We start from the raw sequence: 19,845 nt of genomic DNA on the forward strand, positions 1-19,845 counted from the left end.
TAATGTTTAATAATGCAAGGGTCCAAGCAAAAAAGTGAAATAACAACAACCGTTATGATGAATTGTATAGCCATTCTTGCAAATAACAGCACCATCCTATGCATGTTAATTCAGAAGCGATTCCCAATGTGCTCACTGGGGCTTTACTCCCAGGAAAGTGCATATAGATTGTAGCCCAAGGATTTGCTCATGAGTAAACATGCATAGGATTGTGACATAAGTGTCCCAAGCATGTGATGTAACTTAGCAAGGAGGTGGGAATATTAGAGAAGGCTTCATATATCCCTCCTCATATATGCAAAGGTGAGTTATAAGGTCGATAAAGCTCTACATCTTGTTATACATTGTTCATAATCCTATAGATTGGGCAGCCCCAGACAAGGGAGAAGACGACGACTGTAAAGGAGCACAAATTGCTTCCCATCACTCTATTAGTGCAACCAGAGATTTTTTCTCAGTGCTAAGCCAAAGTCAGGGCAAGGATGGCATGGAACTGCAGTGTTCCTGTGCCCCTTCCAACCTCTGCTTAAGTCACTTGATGATCAAATGACAAAGGGAGATAATAAGATGGCACCTCCTCCACACTCCCACCTTTTTCTTTCCTAAAGATCTGAAACTGCTTTTTAATAGACTATCAAATGATCATTTAGCTTTCCAATTTTTCTTAGTTCAACTGGGGCTTACGTAGACTAAGCAGATCGCCTTGGAGGAGGAGGGGGAAATCATATTTGTGCAGCAATCTTTTGTGAAACCTTCAAGATGCTCATTTGATGTAGGATAATGTATGCAAATGGCATTTTAATATGTAAAGTCTTCCTTTTAGCAGCTAATCTTGTCTATTGCCTTGTCCTCTCCTTCACCCAAACCACCCGTCTTCTACCACATACTAGTGTCTCTTGTCTTCTATTTAAGCTCTTTGGGGAAATACATTTCTTTTTTGTGGGGTGATTTAATTATGAGACTTATATCAGCCTCACAATGTTGCTGTATTATGTAATATTCAAAGAAATACAGCCATCGGAATAAGCGGGCAATGGGCAGTTATGCAAACAGGCATCCCAATAAAAGCTTAACAGGCAATCATAAACAGGCCAGCATCTCTTGCAGGGCCAGGTATGGTGTCAGGATGATGTCCCCAAAATGAATTGCTCCTGAAAAAGCTCCCCTGCAAATACTATTGCTGCTGATTCCCCATTGATGCTCTGAGGACTCCGTTTATTTTATTTTATCGCCCCAATGCTCCTCAAATATTTGATCTTAGTATTTGATCTTTGTATTTCAGTATTGACAGCCTGACGCACTGCTTAGTATTTGACAGCCCTTGATAGCTGAGGTGCCAAGGCACTTAGCATCTGAGAGTATTTGGTGGAGGGCAGGAACTGGTACTTAGCATTTCATACAGTTTAGTCGCTGATAGGCAATGACGTTTACTGTCTGACAGCTGACAGCTTATGAAAACACATATTTGAAGCTGGCCAAGACAATCAGGAAAGCCAGGGTCAGGGGTCAACATTGCTGCATGTTTGCCAAGGACCCACACGCCTGCCAGCCCCCGGAGCTCCATAGCTCTCACTGCCTGACCTGTTTGCCTGTCCCCTCTGAGCAAGTGGGCAGAGCCAAGTGCAAGCAGAAGGAGCTGGTCTTGTCCTCTGAACAGCTGTGCAGATTGGGCTCCAAGCAAGAGAGGAAATAAATGAGCAGAGAGCAACAGCAGTGTGCAGCAGATGTGGGAGCCTGCTGAGGGCATCATTTAGGTCTTTATTTGTTGCATTCCTATTTTGCCTTTCCTCCAAGGATCCCAAGATGGCGTACGTGGCTCTCTTGCTTCTGATTTTATCCTGCTCACAACACTGCAAGGTAGGCTAGGCTGAGAGACAGGGATGGCCCAAGGCCGCATTGTGAGTTTTATAGCTGAGTGGGATTTGAATCCTTGTCTCCCACACTTTAACTACTAGCACCCCCCCCCCAAAAAAAAAAACATCCAGAGCTGATGCTGAAATCAAGAGATGCCAAGTCTAAAACACACATTGCAAAACTTGGTGGTCAACTGTGACATTTGCAATAAAGTCAGACTTAGAATTTCAAGTGTCACCTCCAAAATGGCAAATAGTTGTGAATAATTGTTCTAGTTCTTGTTGTACGGAGTGGAATACCTTTATTATCAGCACTAGCAGTGATTATCTTTAAGGTATGGTTTTTTAAATAGGCATGACTATTTACAGTTGTCATAGTTGCCTGACTCAAAGCACACATAGGTGCCGAGGGCTTTGAAACTATATAAACTAAAATGTAACAGTCTATCAAAATCCCCAGAGTGCCATTTTAGAATCCCTAAAGGTAACGGACCACTGATAGTTAAGTCCAGTCGTGAACGACTCTGGGGTTGCGGCACTCATCTTGCTTTACTGGCTGAGGGAGCCGACATTTGTCTGCAGGCAGTTTTTCCGGGTCATGTGGCCAGCCAAGGTCATTAGAATTCCTAGGTCATTCATAGTACAATGAATGAATAAACTAGCCCCAAAAGGATGCTAGCATGGTTAAACATTAGAGTCAATAGAGGGGAGCTACACAACTCTGCTATCCTCTCTACAGTGTGAGGCTCCGAGAGACTTCATAGTCAATGTGGCTACAATTAAGTAAACTTGAGCAACACATGTGCATTCATTGCACACCCTTGGAAAATGGGTCATGACACTGGCACATATACAGATATCTGAGGGCATATTCCTGTTATTCACATATTCACCGATGTACTGCAGTGCTATTGCAAAATATGCATAGTCACTATTGCTATTGATATTTTGAATGTTTGCACCTATTGTAATAGATTTGCTAGCCTAGAAAAATTGCATGAAAAGAAACAAGGGGCAAAATACCCATGTATATCTTGTTTGCATTCTCATTTTCTCTCTTGTTTCTTCCCACTTTTTCTTTTGTGTTCTGCTCTCTGAGTGATTGTCGCTTTGCAATCTTCAGGTGGAAAAGAATTGTTCAGGGGGTGGAATAACGTGTCAGGAGGGTGAGAGAAATGCCCCAGGGAAGTGGCAAATATTTCTGCAATTAACAGTGTGAAAATGGCAGATTTGTTAGCAGCGTTCATGCATTATTAAAAAAGAAAAGAAAAAACCAGCTGAAACAAAAGCTGCCCGGTGTTGATTTCTCCTCGGGCAGGACTGGTTCACTTATTATTATTTTTCTGGGTTTGCTCCCTGTTAGTCTCTTTTATCTCCTTTGACAAGCTGGCTCCATTTCAAGCCTCGCTTGAAATGAAAGTTGTTCCAGGCACTCGACCTGAGTGTGTCAGTGAGTGTGCTTCCCTTTTCTCTAGATTGTTGTAGCCTGTGGGACAGAATCTGCTGGCATCCAAATCCAACCGATTTAGTTCAAAATGCACTGAGGAGGAGGGGATCAGTTTCTGTTCTGCTGGAACATAGGAATGATAGTATCATCTGACTTCAGATGGGTCCTCTTGTCTATGGCTCACATCTTTTGCATGTGTCTAGTGGGGATGTCCAGTTGGCTCTACTTAAGGAGATCTGATGCCCTGTTTTGGTGCTATTGTCTTTTGTAGCAGACACAAGCTCTCCCCGCTCTGTTCCACTCCAAATAACAGGGCCAGCAAGGCTGAAAGCCTAATACTGAAGCGTAAGGACATCTGTCAACTGGGATTTCTCTCAGGCTGTATTCAGACAGCATTTTATTCCAATTCCTTACCTGGTCATTTCCGTATTTTCTGTGATCTTTTGTATGATATAAAAGCCACTTTTGGAAATCAAGCAGATGTTTACTGTTGATTTCCACATTAATTGCTGTTTGCAATCCCATTTAAATTATGGGAATTTTGCACTGTAATTTTCACATGGTTTTCGAGGCTCACGCCATCTGGCTTTATGTCCCCAAAGCATAGGAGCTAACTCCTAGGAGCCAAGGTCCCTTTGCCCCCCCAATAAAATATTTGAGCCCCCCCCCAGTTGATGGGCATTGGCATTCAAATGGTGTGTGTGTGCTGTGTATGTGATCAAGTATGTGGGGCGGGACTTACCTCCCCCCAAATTTTATTCAAGTTGGCACCCCTGCCCCAAAGTAGTCCCATCTAGGGCCCTCATGAGCAGACACTAGATTTGGCTGGGTAGAACAAGGTTCTCCCCTGTGTCTGCAACTGGCCTATTTCTGGGGCAAACAAAGGAATAATGATAATGATAATGATAATGATAATAATTTATTATTTATACCCCGCCCATCTGGCTGGGCGGCTCCCAACAGAAAATTAAAAACACAATAAAACTTCAGACATTAAAAACTTCCCTAAACAGGGTTGCCTTCAGATGTCTTCTGAAAGTCAGATAGTTGTTTATTTCCTTGACATCCTTGACAGGGCAGGTGCCACTACCAAAAAGGCCCTCTGCCTGGTTCCCTGTAACCTCACTTCTTTCAGTGAGGGAACTCCCAGAAGGCCCTCGGAGCTGGACCTCAGTGTCTGGGCTGAATAATGGGGGTGGAGACGCACCTTCAGATGAAGGCCAAGACCCTGCTTTACACACAGGCAATGTGTTTTGGAGTATAAATTTTCAAAGGGATATGATCTAGTGCCAGCCATAGACTCGGATCTTCCAAATCCACTTATCCACATGGGTTGTTCAACAACATTCAGTGAAAGAACTCACAGATAGCAATGGCTTGTGTCTGAAATCCCTAGTTTGTGACACTCACTACAAAGTCTGTAGTTTTAATCCAGCAATGTCTCTCCAAATATGTCTCCTGAAGCTCTGCTCCTCTTCTTGTGGAGATGCTCTCATTGGACTGGTGGGGGAAGGAGTCACCATAGTGATGGTGCCAAAGATAAAACTGAATAATGTAGTTGGTGTCACTCGTAATTGTGAATTTCCAGTGGACCTCAATTGGTTTAAGACAGTTCTTTAATGCTACCAAGATACCTTTTGCTTTTCATTTCCTCTGGGAAGAGGAGGTCAACCCTTGTTATGCTGCATATAATTTATCTGAAAGGACATTGTCAAGGTTTGAAGCTTGGAGCTGGAAACCCTGTGGAAACCCATCAGTACTATTTATCCTTAAAAAATAATATCCTAACATGCCTTAGCGCACCAAACAAGCTTAGGCTATCCAACATGCATGAGCAATCACACAAAATTAAACAAGTGTGATCTACAGCAAAAAATAAATAAAAATTTGAAACTCGGCACACAAAGAAAATGGGAGAAGAGCAAAGATGAGTTTGTGGATATTTTAAGGAACCTGAAATTTTACCACCTCTATATAGACTGATCAAATAATACTTAGGAAAGCTTCAGTATTCAACCTATGAGCAAAGACTGGAAACTTATCTTCCACACTAGTCAGCAAACATCCTTGAAGGAGCTGAGCTTATTATTCACATTGACTTGCTGTGATGTACCACCATGTCAATACATTCTGGATATATGCTATTGAAACTAGCTGTGACTGTACCTGATAATCAGCAAATGAGAGCAATTGTAGACTGAATCCAGGAAGGCAGCCAGAAGCCATTACAAGAAAAGCTATCCTTAAGCTCAGCTGATATCCATTCCTGTACGAATGGAATATTTCACTGCAGAATGAGGGGAGGGCTTGGTGAGAAGAATATGGTTATCTGGATCTGATAGACAGGTAGGGAGATTTATTTATATGACTGAATGATCCCCCAGGCAGCCGATTTTGAGTGCCACGTAAGGGCATTTTAAAAATTTGTTGTTGTTGCACTGCCTAAGAGAGTACATTTTTCTATCTCAAGTGCAAAAATAAATTGGCTAGCTTTGCATACTGTGCACACTGACTTGAAGATTTGCTATTCTGCCTCGGGCGGCAAAATGTCTTGGGTCAGACCTGTCCATAGATTAATTTTGTTTTGAATCAAGAGCAGACATTGTGGTGGGATGGCAGTGCCCACCTGGCCTCTGATGAGTTGCATTGCTACTGCTTACTGGAATGTAGGGGGGAGGCAAGGCAGAAGCAAGTCAGTGTTGTGCAAATGCACCAGTGGCTCTGCTGCTGCATTTGTGCTGCCCTTACCTCACCAGCAATGGGACCAACCAGAGGTCAGATAAGCACCGCCACTTCACCACATTATCCACTACTGTGTTCCGTTTTGTATTGAATTTACAGGCTTACAATTTCATGGGATGAAATGGAATAATCTGAGGGTGTGAATAATTTATCTCAACTCATTCTCATTGCACAATATATAACATATAAGCCTCTAAAATTCTCTCCTCAGTATTGCAGCAGTCTCCAAGCTCAGATTTCCCACGAGTTTTACAATAAGATCCCCCCTCCTTTTTCTTTTTTCTTTTTTACCTAAAATTGGGTGGTGGTGTCCATTTGCACTTACACTGAATTTCATATGCCCTTTTCTTCTCCATTCAGCCAGTTTGGAGGAAAACATTTTGATTTTTTAAAATATTATTATTATTATTATTATTATTATTATTATTATTATTATTATTGCAGCCTGCTTTGGATTTTAACATCTTAAATAATTTGGTGTCATCCACAAACTTGGCTCCCTTATTGTTCACCCATGACTTCAGATTATTTATTGGCTGGGCTCCCATCAGTTCATTTATTCCACTTAAGTGAAGACTTAATGACTGGTCTCCACAAACATCCCTTCAAATTCCAGGACATAGAAGTTGACCTATACAACTCACCTGCAGCAGCAATCTGGGCGGGGTGGGGTCCCTACTCTAGTTTCCTGGCAGGTGGGCCACTTTTGCTTAGTAGGAGGGGGAAGGGTGAGAGAGACTGGTGTGGTGCAAATTGAATGACAGGAGCGCCATGTTGGCTCCACTGGTGTGTGCATCCACACCACACTGACCTATGTATTGCTTTCCCCTCTCCTTCTCCTTCCTAAAGGACAGTGACCCACCTGCCAGGAAGCTAATGATGCAACTCCATTGATGCAACTCCCTTGAGATTTAAACCAGAAACACCAATTCCATTCCATTCCTTTCCATGCTTTCCAGTTGAAGTCAGAAGGTGGGGCAGTGGCACTGACCTGACCTTCTGTTACCAGTATTGGTGTGACTTACTGGGAGGGAGAGAGGGAGAAGCAAGGTGGTGGTGAGGTCATGGTACTGCTGGATTTTGCATCATGCCCTTGTCACTACCTCACCCATCACCCTTTCCTTCCCAGTGAGCTGTATGGATAACAGTGACAGGGGGTCAAGTACCGTAAGTACCACCTCCTTGTTCTGCTGACTGCCACCAGTGCATCTTCCTAGTACAGGATCAAAATTTAAGTTTTCTTGCTTCTTAAAAAAAAATATGCTTGAGAAAGTTTGTAGCATATTGGGGCTGGTGATAGTCACTTGAACAGTCCTGAAATGGATCAGGTTTGCCATAGCAATGAGACCATAGCAAACCTGGTCTTCCTGAATGAACCATCATATCAATTGTGGTGATTTGCAGATGTAATCTGAAATCAAGATGGATTTGGGTTGGTTGGTGTCTCTGGTAACTTCGCTCTCTTACATCATGGGTGGTGGCTCATATTATGGATGTATGTTATGTATTATTTTATTAATACTATTGGTACAAGTTTGTCATGGTCTTTGGCTGGAACAATAAACCAATGAACTGAACTGAGCTTCAAGGTATTTATTTTAATAAATGTAAGCATTCCTTTAAAATGACAAAATGTGTGTGCGTATGTGCACGTGTGTGTGTGTGTGTGTCCCCCCTCAAGATTTTCCTGCAGTGCCCGTAGAGGCAACGAAGGCAAAACAATATTGTCTGGGCTTGAATCTCAGTCTCTTCTATTCAGATCAAACAAAATGCTCCAATTCCTAACATGCAATTTAGAAGTACAAGGACAGCCTCTTCATCTGATCATGACAGAGAAATTGTGCAGAAGAGGGAAGAAGAGAGGAAAGAGAGAACAGATTCTCCAGTGAGTCAGTGGCACCGCTTCCCTGGGTTCAGTGAGTGTTAAATGCAGCAGTGCGTGGGAAGCAGTGGAGAAGGACAAATGCTATTAGCAAAATGAAAGGGTGAGAAGAAGACGCTGCTGGCCCTGTGGCTATTATAAGACAGTCTGGAGGCTTGCTTTGCTTACTGTTAAGGGAAAAGAAGGAAATGGAGCTGATTGCTCATGGATGAATGACAATCTTTTCCCTCACCCCCCACCTCACTCTGATGAAGGAGTGGCACATCAGCATGCTGCTCTGGAAGAACAGCACCCACCTGTGAACGATGCACTTTGTGCATTTCATTATTTCATTCTACATGTAAAATTTGAAAATCCCAGTACAATTTCTAGATTTTATTCACTCCACTCTGAAGGCAGTAGGTTAGCTCTGCTACATAGTTGGCAAAGCTAGTACAGTGGTACCTCGGGTTAAGAACTTCATTTGTTCTGGAGGTCCGTTCTTAACCTGAAACTGTTCTTAATCTGAAGCACCACTTTAGCTAATGGGGCCTCCCGCTGCCGCCACACGATTTCTGTTCTCATCCTGAAGCAAAGTTCTTAACCCGAGGTACTATTTCTGGGTTAGTGGAGTCTGTAACCTGAAGCATCTGTAACCTGAGGTACCACTGTAGTTAGAATACATATACTGCATGCATTGTCGTCCCTCCCACCCCCTTCTCTCTGTAGATACCTAGCTGGCCAGAAGTTATTCTGTCATTCCTTGCAAGTAATTGCTAGAAATTATTTTCCCATAGGTAGAGGATAGCCAGTTGTGTACATGGCTGGTGGAGGGCTGCTCTTATGCAAGGCTTGCATCTTAGCTTCTAAATGCTACTGAAGTGTCAGCAAGCTGTTTGGGAATTGACTTAGCCTGTTGCCTAGCAGCTATAGCTACAGTCACACTACACGGTCCTGTCTACCTCACCGTACAAGCAAAATAACTCAGCCAGGGCTGTGTGTGTGACAGCCACATGCTGAGGATGGTAGGAGGATGGGAAGGGGAGGGGAGAGAGGAACAAATATGAGTCCATGTGGCTTGGCATGCCGAACTTCTACACTAGCTTCCTGGCAGATGTGTCGTTGTTGCTTGCTACAAGAAGAAGGTGATGGGGAGGTTGGCATGGTGACAACACACCAGCAGGAGTGACAGATTGGCTCTGCCAATTTATTTGCACCCCAACAACCTCCCCACTGCTTCATTCCTCCACCTCTCCCTCTCAGTTTCATCCCTCTGCCTACCTTCTCAGTGACTCACCTGCTTGGAAACTAGTGTGTCAGCTCTGTCTCACTTGACAAGCTACTTCTTAGAGTCCGAGGACACTGAAATATTGTGTGTCATTGCTCAGGGTGACTGTCACCTGCTTTCAATTCCATACAAGAGAGCACAGAACAAATCTGAGGGTTTTCCAATGTCTCAAGAACAATGTTTCTTACACGGTTCATCTCCATGCTATTCTCATAATATCCCTGTGAGGTAGATTAGGACAAGAAGTAGCAACTTGCCCAACGTCACCCAGTGAGCTTGCTGGCTGAATCGGGATTTGAACCCTGATCTCCCAGGTCTTAGTCCTATACTCTCACCAATTTTCTCATCTGGGTTTATCCATTTTTTAATTATGGATAAGTTTTACCATCTATCATTGGCTATGCAATTTGCCATGTTAATGCCTGGGAAAGGTTCAGAGCCCAAATATTATTTTTAGGCCCATTTCAGTGAAGGACAACTGGCAGCCAATATCTGGCCAGTGGGCAGCCACCAGAAGGCCCACCACAGTACAAGCTGATGCATTTGTATTTAGAGTTAAATCCCAATGCCACCAGCGAGGCTTATTCCCAGGTAAATATGCATAAGCTTGCAACCTTAGAACCCCTTTTCCCTCCTATTGCCAGCCTCAGGATGTCCCTATTTTCATCAGAAAAACATTGGAGGGTATCACAGTTGTTTTCATGCAGGAATAAGTATGCTCTTTCCATGACAAGCAATACGCTTAGGACATCTTGAGTACATGGGCAATGGCAAAAGTGGGAGAGTAGAGACTTGGCCCTCACACCCACCAGGTTGTAGACCAGACAGGGGCAACCTCTGGCTCTCCAGATGCTGTTAAACTCCGTCTCTCATAAGTCTCACCCAGCATGGTCAGTGGTCAGATGATGTGGGCTGAATTCCAACAACTTCTGGAGTTTCTCCATAGCTGCTGTGGAGCCTTGTCTTCTGTTGAATTGATGCTAAGTAGAGGTCAGGGAAGAGAATGTATTTCCCTGTGATATCCCATTAGGATGTTGGTAGTACAGTTTCTCGTTTCATTTCCTCACACTTCGGTTATGCTCTTTGCCAGGTCTCAGTCATTACTTTCCTAAGGCAGATTTCATTAATTAGAATATGAGTCACTGAAATACTTAAAATGACTTGGGAATAACAAACAGGGGATTAGTGTGTCTCATAGCAATTTGCCACACCAAAAAAAGAAAGACCAATGGCCCATTTAGAATAATCTTCTGAGTCTAATACCAGCTCATACTCAAATTATCTCTGAGGTAAATGAAACACTCCCACAATGCATTTGGCTAGTTATGCAGGGTTTTTATCAAAGCAGAGAAACATTTCACACTGACCTCAGCTGAGCAGAAGCGTATGCCCAAAGTATGAGGATTGATAGACCTTTTATTTTTATCCTAGTGAGAGCAATGGTGCAGGTGCTAAAGCAATTTATTTGAGTGTCTAATTCTATTTTGAGTCTGACTTGTCTTGTCAGCTCCATAGAACTTAACAGTTCACAGGTGTTCTCAGGAATAGCTCCAGCACACTTAAAGAAATTATTAGAAGGGTACGGATTGTGACATAACACTGTTCCCTGCCAAAATTGGAATTCATCGGGGAATGCGGTCTTTCAAATGCTGATCTAGGGATCAGCGTTCGTGCCTGTATAACCTTGAAGCTGCACTGCAACATGGCTCCGTATTGGCGCAGTGCTTTACCACAGGTGTATTCCTCAAAGTAGGTGAAAAGGAGAGGCTGTGTGGTGAGGTGTCAAGAGTGCCAGACAAGGAATGACTTTCTAAACCCTCCCACTCAGCCATGAAACCCACTGGGTGACTGTGGGGCAGCCACTCACTCTCAGCCTGGCCTACCTCACTGGGCTGTTGTGAGACAAAAGGGGGATAGCTGTGTGAACACTGTCCCAAACTCCTTGGAGGAAGCAGGGGACAAATGTTTAATTAATTAATTATCGGAAGGTACAGCACATGCTTGTGCACACAGAAGATCCCAGTAGCAGCTTCAGTGACAAGGATGACTGGAAAGATCTCTTCCTGAGGCCATAGAGCTCTCCTGCCAGTCAGAGAAGGCAGCACACTGTTGTAGGTGGGCATATGGCCTGTATAAAGCAGCTTCAGTGGGGCCCATGTAGAATCATAGAATTGTAGAGCTGGAAGGGACCCCAATGGTCATCTAGTCCAACCCCCTGCAGTGCAGGAGTCTCAACCAAAGCATCCATGGCAGATGGCCATCCAACCTCTGCTTAAAACCTCCTAGGAAGAGGATTCTACAACCTCCCAAGGAAGACCATTCCACTGTCAGGCAGCTCCTACTGTCAGAAAGTTCTTCCTCATGTTTAGCCAAAATATCATTTCTTGTAACTTGAAGCCACTGGTTCAGGTCCTACCCTCCGGAGGGTACTTTGCAGTTTGCACTAATTTTCTATGCTGTGCATTATATCTATATAGATTTCTAGGCACAATTTATTAAGTTTGTTGCCTATTAAAAAATTTTAAGGCTACCATGCAAACCATGGCTTCTGCAAAAGAACAACTTAGGCTGCAACCCCAGACACACATCCTAGGGTGTAACCCTCATTGAATTCAGTGGGACTTGCTTCCACATAAACATGCCTGAGGCTGCACAAAAGGATAACCAAGTGTTCCGTAAAACATTGCTGATCCTAGTCTGGCACTACACCATACTTAACACTCCCTCCCCAACCTTCTCTTTTCTATTTAAAAACCAGAACTGAGTTGAAAAACCACAGGCTTGAGAATGTCAGAAAATAATAAAATATGCCTTTTACCTAGTCCAGCTGGCAAGTCAAATCCCACAAAGTCCAACAGTCTGGATTTCTTATTAAGGTAGGAATTGCTCAGCCAAAGGAATTTTGGGTTGCTGGTGTGTGTGTGTGTGTGTGTGTGTGTGTGTGTGTGTAAAAACGTGGGTACTTTTATTTCTTGTCATTAGTAGTACACCCTGATCATACCTCCCCCCCTCTGTTTTTCTCCTCTCTTTTTCTATGAACACAGAATGTATTGTGATGCTTCAAGGGCTCACCAAAGGATGGAGCCAGCCCCTCTGCATGCTTGCGTGCTTCTATTGTGCCAGAGCCATCTCAGCTATTCCAAATTCTGCGCCGCAGCCAGAGGTGATCACACCAAAGAAAGAAGGCAGGCTGGCAATAGGGACTGCTTGCCACGTAAAATCAGCCGAATGGTAATCCGAAGGGGTGGAATTAACAACACTCTGGTGCTCACGCGAAAAATTAAAATGAACGCCACAAAGCCAGAGACAAGCCACCCACACAAGACAAAAAAAGGTAGCTGCCCAGGAGAAGCCATTGTAGAGAGAGAGATTAAATCCGCAGGGTTGGGAGGGAAGCAGTGGGAGCAGTAAGAGCATAAGAGAAGGTGGGCGGCGAGTTCTTTAAAGCCGTTCTTCTCCACTTTTCTGTCAGAACCAAGGAGGGCAGAGCCACTGAGAGCTAAATGGACCCGCTAAGGATTTTATTGATTGATTTAATGGAATTTGTACACTGCTTAATCATCAAAAACCTCTAAAGCAGTTCAGTCTCTCATTCAGCCTCTGGCACTAGTGCCATCAGGGCTAGCCAACATGGCGCCTTCCAAGGGTTGTTGGACTACAACTCCCATCCGTCCCAGCCAGCATGGCCTATGGCTAAGGATGATGGGAGCTGAGGTCCACAACATCTAGAAGGCACCATGCTGGCCACCGCTGGATGACAGAGGGTGGAATTCAATGTCACGTTCTTCCAAGTGTTCTGTCTGTGTAAGCATTCTGGTCTGCAAGACAGAATGATTCCCCCTCAACTCCCTCCACATGTTGTTCTGGTTGACCGCCCCTACCAACCAATTGTGGAGGGTGCAGGGGGGGTTAAATTCCATCACACATGTGGCAGTTCTTGTGCAGGGCTTCCATTAGCAGTTCGAAAGCACACCAGTTTAAGTAGATAAATAGGTACTGCTCCGGTGGGAAAGTAAATGGTGTTTCTGTGCACTGCTCTGGTTTTGCCAGAAGCGGCTTAGTCATGCTGGCCACATGACCCAGAAAAACTCTGCGGACAAACGCAGGCTCCCTCGGCCAGTAAAGCGAGATGAGCGCCGCAACCCCAGGGTCTTTCGCGATTGAATTTAACTGTCAGGGGTCCTTTACCTTTACCTTTTAGAACAGCAGTTTTAGGTTTTTCACAGCATGGTGATGAACTCTGATACTTACTAATGTCTGCAGATCTAGCTTCTGTTAAAGGCACGGGAACCAGGAGCCGTGAAAACCTCAGCAACCCTTTAATGCAAATTGGACATACATCCAGCTTTATACTGCAGAATTGCTTGTGTACTGGCATTGTACAACAGGCACATGAATGATGGTGGCTTTTTCCTTCCTGTGTTTTCCACGCAGCATTTAGATGACAGCACAGATGGTGACTGCTTCCTGACAAGAAACATGTCCATTAAAATGACTCATGAAGATAAGAGATCGTTCTAATCATAGGGCACAGACAGGACTAATTTATTATAGAAAGGGATTTGCTTTTGCTGAAGGCTGTTGAAAAGGACCGCATCTTCCAAAAAGCTGGTGGTGAGAGCTATACCATAATATAGACATTATGGTGGTTCATTTACTGAGGTATGAAATGCTGGTAAAAAAACCACAAAACTGATCGGCAACAGACTTAGGGTCAAACTGGACGTGACAGTAAGGAGAGCAGCTGGGTTATAAAAAGCAAAAGAAGTTAATACTATGCATGGAGGGGAGGCAATTTTTACTGGATTCACAGTGCAAGGGGGGGGGGGAGAGATTCAACCCTCTTCTCAACCAGTAGGAAGGATTGCCACTACATACCTGGCTTCTCCCATACCCTCCAAGCACCCTGCTTTTCCAGGGACAGTCCCAGAACTATGAAAGCCAACCTGGTCCGAGACCAGGGAAAAGAGACGGCGGAAGAAGATTGGAAGAAATTTAAGAACTATCTTAAGAAATATTGTAAAATTAATGAGTTTTAGAATGATGTGGTTTTAAAACTAAAGGGAGTACAGCTGTAAAGATTAAGTTAAAAGAAAAGAGAGGATGACAATTAGATGAAATTAAGGGTAAGGATTTGCTGAACTAAATTTTTGAAATGGGAATGCAGAAAGGGGAGGTATGAGGAGGTCGCTGAAGTAGGATTTAAGAAATTAAGGTTTTGAAACTATGCTTGTTCTTTTTTGTTTTTGTTTGAGTTTGTGTGTTTTGTTGTGTTTGTTGTAATTTGTAAAATCCTAATAAATATTATTTTTTTAAAAAATGAAAGCCAACCTGGCTTCTGATTTGATCCTGAGGTGTCCCTATTTCCCTTGCTAGCACTGTCACCACCAAGCTCGGGGAGGAGGATTAGCCGGGTGGCTATTTGTCCTAGGTCGTAGCAGCTGTGGCTGCGGTTGTGAGGGAGCACGCCATGGCTTCTCCATGGCTGCTGTTGCTGGCTCATAGCGGCTGCTGGCAAGGAGCAGGCAAGGAGGAGAAGCGGCTGCCACTGCCGAGGCCCTGCCCCGCCTGACTCCAGCACTCCTGACAGTGTGCTTGCTCCTCGCCGAACTCCCTGCTGCCTCTGCTTGCTGGGAGGTGGCAGTGATGCCATTGCTGGGAGGCCCAGTGTGTGGCCACATCCATCCCTGCAGGCCAGGCCTGGAATCCAGCTTTTCTCATGAGGATAGGCTTTCCTTTTCTTTGTTTTGTTCCAGCAGGATCCCTGTCCCTAACCTGCCTCACATTGTTGTTGTGAAAGGACTGCATGCACGATCCTAAGCTCCATGAAGGAAAGATGGGCAGATAATGCAGTAAGAAATAGGAAACAGCCAAACACCTGTGTTGTTGTGCACCTTCTCTTCCCCCCACCCACCCTTTTGACAAACGGCATAATGAAATGTCAAAGCACCTACTTAGCTGCATTTTATCTCCCTTTCTTGTACGTCAATCATGTGTGACAGGTCAGCCAAAAGCAGGGAGCTGCCTCCCATGCTCCTTTCCGAGTCTGATCTCATTGCCATGGATACTGCTGCCGACTGCAATCGCTCCGGCATTATGTCCGGATTTCCTCACAGGTGCAGATTTGATGCACATAAAAGAATAGAATTTAATTTCCAAGCAGATGCTGTTTGTGGAAAGTGACTATGAAGAGCCTGCCTTTGCTTGGGGTGATGCTTTAGCTGCGCTGCCTACGATTTTCTTGCAATTACTTCGTAACGTCTAATTTTTATTTAAAAGTCTGCTATCAGATTGCTCTTTCAGGCTACAACGTGCAGAACTCTTGGATAAATGCCCGGTTTTTTTCTTATCTGCTTGGCTTCCTTTCAGGTTCAAAACATGCCTCTGTGGTAAGTCACAAACAGGCATTTGGAAGGCACATCTCTCCCTTAGTTTCTGCTGTCTTCCTTCTGTGAAGAGATGGCCTTTAATGACCTAGAAAAGGGCAAGGCAGATAAGGAGCTCAGGGATGCCTGCAACCTCCCAACATTTGCATAAATGATAGCTATTCAAAATAGTCAGGGGAAGGAGAATCAATATAATTTGAGTATCTCTTCATCTGGGTTGGCCCAGATAACTGAAAATCTACTGGGGAAACCAGCCAAAATTTGGCTTTTTGAGGTGGGGTGGAAGGTGGGTCATGAATACCACTGAGAATAAGTCATGTGAAGCTCCTGGGTGCATACAAATTTGTTTCAAATATACATAAACCAGGAACGGACAAGTTTAACAACACATTTCTTCTATTCTTCCTCCCCTTCCCTCTACGAATACTCATCTTGAGTATTTTGATAATCACTGGATTTCTATGGGTAGGCACCAACCACTATCATCTTAACAGCATCACCTCAAGTCTTATCCTTTCACATGCATTTGATGACTTAAATATACAGTATTCAAAGATGCAACTAGCTGTGATGAATGATGATAATGATGGAAGACGATAATGATACTTAACACTTCTACAGCACTTTCAAAGTATTTCATATGGTTACAATCATGATCACAACAACCCTGTAAGGTATGTCTGAATTGCAAATGAAGGACTTGAGGCTGACAGAGTGGCTTGGATACCTAGGCAGATGGATAGGCTGAGAAAGAATAATTTGTCAAGAGTGTTGTGATGTTTTGCTACAATAGCTATAGAAGGCCAGGGTTTAATTTGAGCAAAGTCTCACAACATAGGCACCAACTCCTGGGGGCTGAGACAGTTTCAGCTCCCCAAATGTATCTTTTGAGGGGGCCAGTCCTCCTCTTATTTTCAGATTGCACTCGGTTCTGCCCCGTGGCTCCTCGCAACATCGTGTGACATCCCAATCCTTTGGGGAAGCTGGCACCTCTGTCTCACAAAGACTCAGCCCCATTTCAATTCCAGGACTGATGGTTGAACTACACATTACATGACTTGCATGGCTAACACAGCTGTTGTGACTAACCCTTCCCTCCCCAGTGATCATTCCAACAAAAATTGAACCACCACTATCATGCACAGTAGTTAGCCTTAGCAAAAAGCTCTCGCTGGTTCTTTTAAAACATGTGAACTAACAGCAAAAGTAGTACTCCAAAATAACTCAGAATTACCTGCCCAAATAGGAGGGGATTGGAAGTATTAATATTTATTAAATTTGTACACAGCCCTTCATCAGGAACACCTAAACACACCATATCACAAAGGAAGCAATATTATGTCTACATTTTCATTATGGCCAAATGACACATTTACTTATTTATTTATTAAAAAATATTTATAAGCTGCCTTCTAGGGCAAAGCCCTTCCCAGACAACTTCCAACAATATAAAGTAATATATTAAACCCGAAAGCAAAATAAGAACTAAACAACAGTAAATAAGAATAACATTAAAATTCCCAGCCAACTGCCTACTGTCAAAAAGAGGACAAGCAAGACCAAAAAGAAAAGAAAAGAAAAGAAAGGACAAAAGGAATGCTGATTTGCATAAAGGTTGCACAGAGTATTATAGATGCATATTTAGAAATATTTTTATAATTTAAATAGAAATATCATACACTTCAGCATCATGGGGAAGACTGGCTGTTGCCCAGAGGCTAATAGCCAATGACCGACTTCAAGGCCCTTCCTCTTCTCCCTTCTTAGGGTTCTATATCTTTAAACCAGATTTGGATCCCATAGCTTTTCACATTGAGGACATCCTATCCTGTGTAAAGTCACTTGTCTATTCTAGATCAGTAGAACAGCTGCAAAAAGCTACAAAGTAAATCAAAACAAAACATCACTAAAATATAGCAACCTAGTTAAAATCCTTCCAGAGAATGCAGCAGGAAACAAGTGAAATTTAAGACCCCCTTAAAAGGCCACAATTTGTCTATTCCTATATTTGTTGCAATCTCCATTGCTCTCTATCACTGTGAGGAAACAGACCCTGTAAAGAAGCCACTGGCAGCACTCCCTGCCAGCCAGGGAAGTAAGGTTTTTGCATCTGCATGCAGTACCCTAAATTCGCCTGTCCCCCTTCCCTGCTCAAAAACGTGTTACAGGTCTCAACCTGACTACAAGTCCTGCTCTGTGTCTGTTTTAGCATGCAAGCAGTTCCAAACATCTTACTATAGTTTGTCACATTAGGCAAGATTCCACCTTCAGCTGATTCTCTACAGCAAGACAAGCAGCTCTGGAGACGAATGAGCTTGGTGCAATACAGAAGATATTGTAAGCCCAATAAACAGGGCAGCAGATTAGTTGTAAATCTGTTGCAGTTTATGTGTGTGTGTGTGTGTGTGTGTGTGTGTGTGTGTGTGTGTGTACATACACAGTGGTACCTCAAGTTACATATGCTTCAGGTTACATACACTTCAGGTTACAGACTCCGCTAACCCAGAAATAGTACCTCGGGTTAAGAACTTTGCTTCAGGATGAGAACAGAAATCGTGCTCCGGCAGCACGGCGGCAGCTGGAGGCCCCATTAGCTAAAGCGGTGCTTCAGGTTAAGAACAGTTTCAGGTTAAGAACAGACCTCCAGTACGAATTAAGTACGTAACCAGAGGTACTACTGTATATATAATAAAAACTGTCAAAGCCTACCATGAAAATTTGAGGTTCCTTTGGCATGCCTAGCTTTTCCGATGCTGAAAGGATCCCATTTAATTATATGCTTCTGATCATAAAACTATATGAAATTGGCCCCTGTGTGGCTCACCTGTATTCCAAATATGCAGCAGCTGAGAGTCTATTTATTTATTTTCTACACCACTAGCAGTACTAAAGCTACAGCCGTAGAAGAGGGTGGTTGATGCATTTCCGGCCTTTGCTCATCAGGTTTGGCTCTGATTCCAGAATCTTACCAGGGAGATGATGAGCAGCATGAAGCAGAAGGCACAGCTTGATGTTCTAGCTCTCGCAACTCCAACAGTTTGAGAGAAATCCTGTTTTGACTTGTCTGCTGAGTAAATATGATGTGTAAGTCTCAAAGGGAGAATAAAAAAGCACAGGCTGATCCAGTGTTATCATTTTAAGACGCTTGCTTGAGGAGGGATTGTTTTAAAGGAAGGGGTTTCCAATTAGAAAGATGCCTAGGAAATGTTTTCTAGCTCATTTCGTGTCTTCTTTCATATTTAGCTGGTACTTCGTGTTACATCAAAACACAACATGACACCTTCTTGACTAGTGATGGCAAAACAGGAGGGGGGGGAACCCCACACAGGCATTCTGCTCAGCTAATACCCAGAGTCTGACAGACTGTTATGTCAACTAAATCCAGATTATGTATAAACTCAAATATACAGTGGCACCTTGGTTCTCAAACTTAATCCATTCCAGAAGTCCGTTCCAAAACCAAGGTGCACTTTCCCATAGAAAGTAATGCAAAATGGATTAAATCCGTTCCAGATTTTTAAAAACAACCCCTAAAACAGCAATTTAACATGAATTTTACTATCTAACGAGACCATTGATCCATAAAATGAAAGCAATAAACAAATCAATCAGTAGCTGAGCTGGGTTCCACATAGTGACAAAAACAAAAAGAGACGCAAAAACAAAAACACTAAAAAAATAGCAAAAACAGACAGACCTCAGCGTAACACTCAAAACAGAAGTGTAACACTCAAAATGGAGCATGTTCAGCTTCCGAAAAAGGTTCGCAAACCAGAACACTTACTTCTGGGTTTGCAGTGTTTGGGTTCCAAGTTGTTTGAGTACCAAGGCATTTGAGAACCAAGGTACCACTGTAGGTGACTTTTGTGAGAGGACAACCTCCTTTCCCAGGTTTTGCTGTGTATATCTCGGTTCTGTTTTATTGGGAAGGTGTGGCTTTCCTTTAACAGCCATTGGCCATTTGAAGCTTCTGCTTAACCTAAATTAAATTAGATACAGGAGGCAGGAACACCTAATTTCAAAAGTTTGATATTTTCTGTTTAACAGTTTTATTTATTTACTGGGACATTTATAGCCTTTCCACTTCAAAAGGGACTTGAGGCAGCTTAGAAAAATAAAATATAAAAGCACAAGGATCCAGTTATGGGGAAGCTACTCTACCCCAATAACACATGGATCAGACCTGTGAAGGTGGCAGGAAACATTGTTGTTTTAAAAACTATTGTGATTTTTATTCATTTTGTTAAATATATCAAATGTATCTATCA

At 43.3% G+C, this 19,845-nt stretch overlaps 1 long non-coding RNA gene across 2 annotated transcripts; it reads left to right on the plus strand.

The window, feature by feature from the left end:
* Positions 1 to 1,719: 1,719 nt before the first annotated feature.
* LOC308578674 lies at positions 1,720 to 13,924 on the plus strand. 2 transcript variants are annotated; one of them, XR_014004070.1, is made up of 3 exons: positions 1,720 to 1,754; positions 12,236 to 12,525; positions 13,626 to 13,924. It is a non-coding gene; the product is annotated as an uncharacterized lncRNA (long non-coding RNA). The 2 variants fall into 2 exon arrangements; XR_014004071.1 differs by lacking the exon at positions 1,720 to 1,754 and adding an exon at positions 10,845 to 10,940.
* The last annotated feature ends 5,921 nt before the right edge of the window (positions 13,925 to 19,845 follow it).

This window comes from Podarcis bocagei (genome assembly GCF_964188305.1).
Source record: "Podarcis bocagei genome assembly, chromosome: 2".
NCBI classification, from domain to species: Eukaryota; Metazoa; Chordata; class Lepidosauria; order Squamata; family Lacertidae; genus Podarcis; species Podarcis bocagei.